Below are 7,166 nucleotides of genomic sequence, written 5' to 3' on the forward strand. Positions count from 1 at the left end.
CCCAAAAGTTGGCGGTTGGTGGTGATGACTTCCCTCTAGGCTTACACTTCTAAATTAGGGACGGTTAGCGCAGATATCCCTCGTGTAGCTTTGCGCGAAATCCGTAACAAACAAACATTTTTCCTAGCGACATATGTATGGTAAAGCATTTAACAAGTAACAACAGGACATTTACAGATAAATCATTATCCTATAATCAGCTATAAATTTCACAAAACTGACAATACCTTGAATAATAAGTCTAGCAAGGCTAGGATATCGAAAGAGTGTCACGTTGTAAATCTCCTTTATATCGTGCAATTTGAATAAGTTAAAGGCATTTTTGAACCCGCTTAAAGACATGCAGCAAATTAATCATTCCTTATATTAGTGAGGGTTTCAGTAAACAAATCCTCAAGTCTATAAATAACCAGGAAATGGTTTAAAACAAATCTTAACTTCCTCGAACAAAAATTGAATCGATGGGTAAATATGGTAAACACTCGCTTTTAATGGCACGGTGCCATTATAATGTTGTTTATGATGTAAGAAAACAGTACACCTTTCGCGTGGCACTGGATAATATTTACGTAACACGAAGTTCCACAATCTGACACCAGTCTATTTTACATCATAGTAAATAAGAAAATTACGACACACCTTTAAAATTGTTTTTTACTCCATGTTCTGTCAGTTTGGTCTGGTGGTTGAGGCTCTCGACTCGCAGGTTGTGGGTTTCAGGTTCGAATCTCATCACCGAATGTGCTCCCACTTTTAGCCGTGTTGGCGTCATAACGTCAATTTTGATTTTCGATTAGATTGCGCGAAATTGTACAAAAACAAACAATCCATCGGTCTTGCTTAAATTTTCTGGTTTTTAATAATACAGAATATCCGTTTGGAAATTTAACTAAAATTTATATACTTTTAAACCCTTATCACTGCACGGAAAAACTTTTGTTTTTACTCCTAACATCAGACAGTTGTTGTAATGATCAAGCTGCTTGCTGAACAACATACCCTAGAAATGGTGTAAGCCAAATTGTCTGTAAATAAAAGTTTATATATGACATTAACAAACAATATTTTGTTACTTTTAAGCTACTTAGGGTTAGTGATTACAAAACAGTAACTATCGTAATCATTTTCCATTTTACAAGGAGATGCAAAACAAACAATTATCACCAACTCTGTTCTTTCTGTGAGTTATAGCGTTAGAAAGCATCGTAAGTTCAGAGTTATCAACAACCCATTGTTCTTTAACGATGCTTTCTAACGCTATAACTCACAGAAAGAACAATGGGTTGTTGATAACTCTGGACTTACGATGCTTTCTAACGCTATAACTCACAGAAAGAACAATGGGTTGTTGATAACTCTGGACTTACGATGCTTTCTAACGCTATAACTCACAGAAAGAACAATGGGTTGTTGATAACTCTGAACTTACGATGCTTTCTAACGCTATAACTCACAAAGTCCAGAGTTATCAACAACCCATTGTTCTTTTTGGGAATTATAGCGTTAGAAATAATTTAATTAAGCATAATCAACAACTCCTTCGGTGGATAATCGGTACGCTCCTGCAGTTAAAACGCTAACATCTGAGGTTCGATTCCCACCTGTGGATAAAAAGCAGATAGCTTACTGTGCAGCTTTGCGCTAAACAAACAAATAGAAGCAATCAACAATCATTTCTTGTTTCTGGTAATTGTATCGTTAGAAAAAAAACGTAACTTAAGCGCTATCAACAATTCTTTGTTCTTTACTTTTTTGGAATTATGTCGTTAGAAAAAACGTAAATTAAAGAGTTATCAACAACCTTTTGCTATTCTTTTTTAAAAATCATATCCTTAGAAAAAACGTAAATTACGTAAAAAGACGCATGAAGCATAAATATATAAAAGAGTAAAGAGTAACAGACAGTTTCCCATTTTTATGCCATAAAACCAAAGCTTTCTGAAAGTGAAAATTATTTAAATCAGACATGTTTTTGTTGACACTATGCACCGAAATGACAATAATGTTTTGATGTTGTTAAATATACATATATATATATTAGTTTTCGCGTTCCCTTCTTTTGTTTTAATCGTATTTTGACATTTTATATTTATCTTTCATATAATACAAATAAAGCTCATGAGTAAATAAAATGAAAATTTACTTTGTCGCATTTCTTGTACAAGAATTGGAAGTATCTTGGAGAATATATAATTTTGAAAATGAAAACGAAATCCTAACATCGAGTTCTTCAATTTCACTATATTACTGGTCAAGTTTATTTGTTGGTTCTTTTTTTCTCAAGTACATTTAATTAAATATGTATACTAATGGAATTACAAATGGCTACTATCACTCAAAATATTTTGTACTCAACATTCATGATATTTAGAGAAAAAGAAATGGAGAATCAAAGAAATTAAAATTCACAAGAGGTATTTTGGCGTTGCAGTTATGTGGCTGGGATGTTCGATTTTGGAAGAAAGAATAGGATTTTGTACACAGGGGTTATAACACGAGATGATTTCAGATTTTTCAGAGAGGCTAGTGATCTGACCAATCCCTCCCTTTCAAACTATAGGCCCCCCAGTGGCACAGCGGTATGTCTGCGTACTTACAACGCTAGAAACCGGGTTTCGATACCCGTGATGGGCAGAGCACAGATAGCCCACTGTGTAGCTTTGTGCTTAATTACAAACAAATCAAACTATAGTAGCAAGTTATGCCCCCCCCCCCCCCATAGGATCTTCTGTTTTTATATGTTTGGAAACTTTTAAGAACATTCATCCCAAAGTAATAAAAAAGACGTGGAGTAGCCTGGTTTGTCAAAAGTTTTATTTTCTTGAATATATTTTCGTTATGTAACAAGTTGAAGTTAATAACATTATAACTTCTCAGAGGATTGTCACTATCAGAGTCTAAAAGTATGGTTATATTCATTGTAAATGTTTCATCAGATCTGTGTTCGCTGTAGTATCATGTGCAGTAGTAACTCACCACTTCTCACTAGCTACACATCAACTGTGCGCACTTTAATACATGTACCACGTGTAACTTTAACACATGTACCACGTGTAAATTTCACACATGTACCACGTGTAAGTTTCACACATGTACCACGTGTAAGTTTCACACATGTACCACGTGTAAGTTTAACACACGTACCACGTGTAAGTTTAACACATGTACCACGTGTAAGTTTAACACATGCACCATGTGTAAGTTTTCACACATGTACCACGTGTAAGTTTAACACATGCACCACGTGTAAGTTTAACACATGCACCACGTGTAAGTTTCACACATGTACCACGTGTAACTTTAACACATGCACTACGTGTAAGTTTAACACATGTACCACGTGTAACTTTAACACATGCACCACGTGTAAGTTTAACACATGTACCATGTGTAAGGGAAGATTCTAGTCAACAACTGAAAACAGAAAAACTTTTCAAATACCTCAGAAATAAGTTTAAATGTGAAACCAGAGCCAAATGCTTACTTAAAGCATATTAAACGTTTTAAAAATTAAGGCTTAAAAACTGTTTACTTTCCAGCATATGTGTGTCTTGATAAAAAAAAATGAAGTTGGCTGATGTAAAAGTTAAAGAACGTTAATTGGATGAGAAACGTTCATGACTGTGGTGTAATTCAATGTCGTCTTATGGAAAAATTCCAGATCCGACCCCACCCCTACCCCACACAATGCCACTTTCCTGAGAGCCTAAGGATATATGCCAGCTTTGGTAACAATCGGGCCAATAGTTCGCCACTTATAAGTGGACACACACACACACACTCACCAAATAATGGTTTAAAGGAACTATTCAGAAAGTCAAACTTCACAATACATCCACTTTCGAACACCCAACCTTAACTATTTTTCCCCTAAATTTTCAGCATGAAGAAGATTCCTCTGAATCACTTGAAATGAGCATACCTCAAAACCCATAACTACGAAATTTCGAATTTTCTTCCGGATATGACAGTGGGGTCCCAAATTTGCCACATATTACCCACTAAGTAGCTTTTCAGGATTAAGACCAGTATTAAATCCTCACAATGCAACTTATCCTTTCTTGTAACGTGCTTTACGCAAATATTAAATACATATTCATATGAAGTAACTTTCTTTCAAACAACTGCCCACCAAACATCTCGTAAACTTGCAAACCAAATTTTGCTTTCAGAAATATCACTTCGAAAATAAGACACATTAAAGGCAAGTTTATCAATACTCGTTAATAAACAAAAAATTACGATTTTGTAAAACCGGGCTGCAAGTAATTTTTTTTTTCTCCTTTCAGCTATGCAATATTAAAATTTGAAGATAGCTTTGATATATGGAAACAACTGTTAGATGAGTTCTTGCACAGATCTTAAAATATAATGTTGATAAATGGAAACATCGGCTCATGTAGGTATAGATCTTGAAAGTCGAGGTGTTTATTTTGCAACATCTCAACCAACAATTGGTCCAGTTATCAACGCTATTTTCAAGTTTTGAACAACGAAAACCTTTTCAAATATTAAAATTGGAAAGACGCCTGAATTTACTATTTGTTTTCTAAAAGACCCTTATATGAACGTAAAATATACATATCTAAAAACATAAGCTTATCAAGTTTTCAGTCTATAATTAATGGATTTCGGTAGAAGACAAAAGGACTTCTGGACATTGACTTACGACAGAAGGAGAAAATGATTGTTGCAATGTTTGAATATTCTACCTGTTTCATATGCACCTGTCATATTTTGTGTATTACATGAAAATTTAGACTATATCACACGCGACTGCCACAATACTCTCAAAGCGTGAATATTTTTACAATCGTCTCCCATGGTTTGATCACTGTGTGAATATTTCTACCTTCCTCGCAACCATCTCCCATGGTTTGTTCACTGTGTGAATATTTATACCTTCCTCGCAACCATCTCCCATGGTTTGATCACTGTGTGAATATTTCTACCTTCCTCGCAACCATCTCCCATGGTTTGTTCACTGTGTGAATATTGTTACCTTCCTCGTAATCAGTTCCCATGTTTTGTTCATTATCTGAATATTTTTACCTTTCTAGTAATCAGTTCCCATGCTTTGTGAATTGTGTGAATATTTGTTCCTTCCTCGTAATAATTTCCCATGCTTTGTACGTTGTGTGAATATTTGTACTTTCCTCGCAACTATCCTCCATGCTTCGTTCATTTTCTGAATATTTGACCTATTTCACACACACAGCTCATATGTTTCGTAAATTGTGTGAATGTTTGACATATATCACGCGCGATTGCCATAATACTTTCGTTGTGTGAACACATTCACCTTCCTCATATTCAACCGCTTTATTTTAGTTTTGTTGTACCTGAACTGTTGATATTTTAACACGTTTAATTTAAATCCTTATCAAAGATGAAATATTTTTGTCATAGCACCTAATCAGAACAAATAACCCCATGAATATCTAAACGTAGTCTAATTTGCAGGATAATATTTACCAAAATACAAAATCTCCTAAAGTATTTAATTTGTAAGACAATATTCGCCAAAATATTATACTAAAGTTTTTTAATTTTCTGGAAATTCTCTACCAGGCTGCGTAATTTGCTAAAATATTCCATTTACTGGATAGTTAATATTAACTTTCTGTCAAAGCAAGCTACCTAATTAGATCAAGACTAAAAATCAACGTCGTAGTGACTATAGCTAATTAAATATACCTTTCTTATGTCCTTACGTATAAAGATTAGAATTCACTCTTTCATCAGTTGGATATCCTCGTTGTTAACGATTTTTTGGTCGTAATTCCGATAATATCTTACAAACTTCGGCCAGTTTAGTAAATTTAGGTTAGCCCTAAATGCATATACCAACCTACCAGTACAAAATAATCTCCATAATGACAATATTATAATAATAAATAATAAAATTAGATATATTAAATATTCTAGCCAATACTGTTAATGAGCTTAACATTGGTGAAATAATGGAGCATACGCTTCATAAGAATACTTTATGTACGAAAGTTTATTTTTTGAAAGTGTACAATAGAATAGTTTATCTTATGAAAGCTTTAATTTCCAGGGTAATTTCTAGGACAACATTCACTAAAATGATCTGGCATGGCCTGGTGGCTAATTTACTCAGGTCTGTGTAATCTGCAGGTCGCGAGATCGAAACCTGTCATCAAACACATTCGTCCTTTCAGCCATGAAGGCATTATAAAGTGACGATCAGTTCCACTAATCGTTGATTAAGAGTAGCCCAAAAGTTGGCGGTGGGTGGTGTTGACTATTTGCCTTCCTTCTAGTCTATCACTTCTAAATTAGAGTCAGCTTGTACAGTGTCTTTGAGTACCTTTGCACGAAATTCAACAAAAAATAGATAAAAACACCACTAGAATACTTAATCTCTTAAAGTGTTCAACCTCCATAAATTAGCAAAGTAATGTTTACTTTTGTTTTCTTACAGGACAAACAGCTGGAGAAACGTCCAACTGGTTTCTCAAAATCATATTTTACTCATCCACCCGATGCGGTGTTGTATCCTTTAGTTTTCTCATAAGCTACCTATTTCTCTGCTCACTGTCGCCGGACAGACACACGTCAGGCCTTTCTTAATTAAGTCTTGTTTATATTATGAACAAAATAAGAAGTATTTTTATTATCAGCAGATTTGTTAGCGATCTTGTATAATCTTTATAATTTTCTAAATGCGTTTTGTAAAAAATGTTTTATAATCAGTACTTCTAAAATAACTAACTAAGTATAGCTCTAGGAGGCATGTAGACATACAGACAAACTCACATTGAACATACAGTGCAGTCCATCAAGTAACATAGCAAAATTCCACTGTTAAATTATTCGACAGTGAAAAATAATTTGACTCATTAAAATATTAAATTATAATAAAACACACATATAAATACAGTTTTTCTGAACTTTAGATACGGTAATCTGATTATCACATATTAATGTTTTTTTTATATATTTTTTTATTTTAGCGCAATTCGAATCTTGAAGTCAAATTTTGTTTAAAATTCTACATAAAAAAATGTACACATTCAGGTGAAGAAAACGTTTTCTTTTCGGTTTGGAGTATTTTTTCAAGTAATTCTACCTGCAATACTATGTAGTTGGAAGCACATTAGTCCTATGTACCAAGATGGTTTGTGTCATCATAGAGTTTA

The 7,166-nt window shown here is 33.9% G+C and overlaps 1 protein-coding gene across 2 annotated transcripts in view; it reads left to right on the forward strand.

Annotated features, from left to right (window-relative positions):
* LOC106463555 (RING finger protein nhl-1-like) overlaps nucleotides 1-6,863 on the forward strand; it is a 33,793-nt gene extending 26,930 nt beyond the window's left edge. For both annotated transcript variants that reach the window (XM_022391095.1, XM_013923604.2), the window contains exon 6: nucleotides 6,449-6,863. The gene's annotated coding sequence lies outside the window, so the exon portion shown is untranslated. The remainder of the gene's footprint in view (nucleotides 1-6,448) is intronic.
* The last annotated feature ends 303 nt before the right edge of the window (nucleotides 6,864-7,166 follow it).

This window comes from Limulus polyphemus, unplaced genomic scaffold (assembly GCF_000517525.1).
Source record: "Limulus polyphemus unplaced genomic scaffold, Limulus_polyphemus-2.1.2 Scaffold1437, whole genome shotgun sequence".
Lineage (NCBI taxonomy): Eukaryota > Metazoa > Arthropoda > Merostomata > Xiphosura > Limulidae > Limulus > Limulus polyphemus.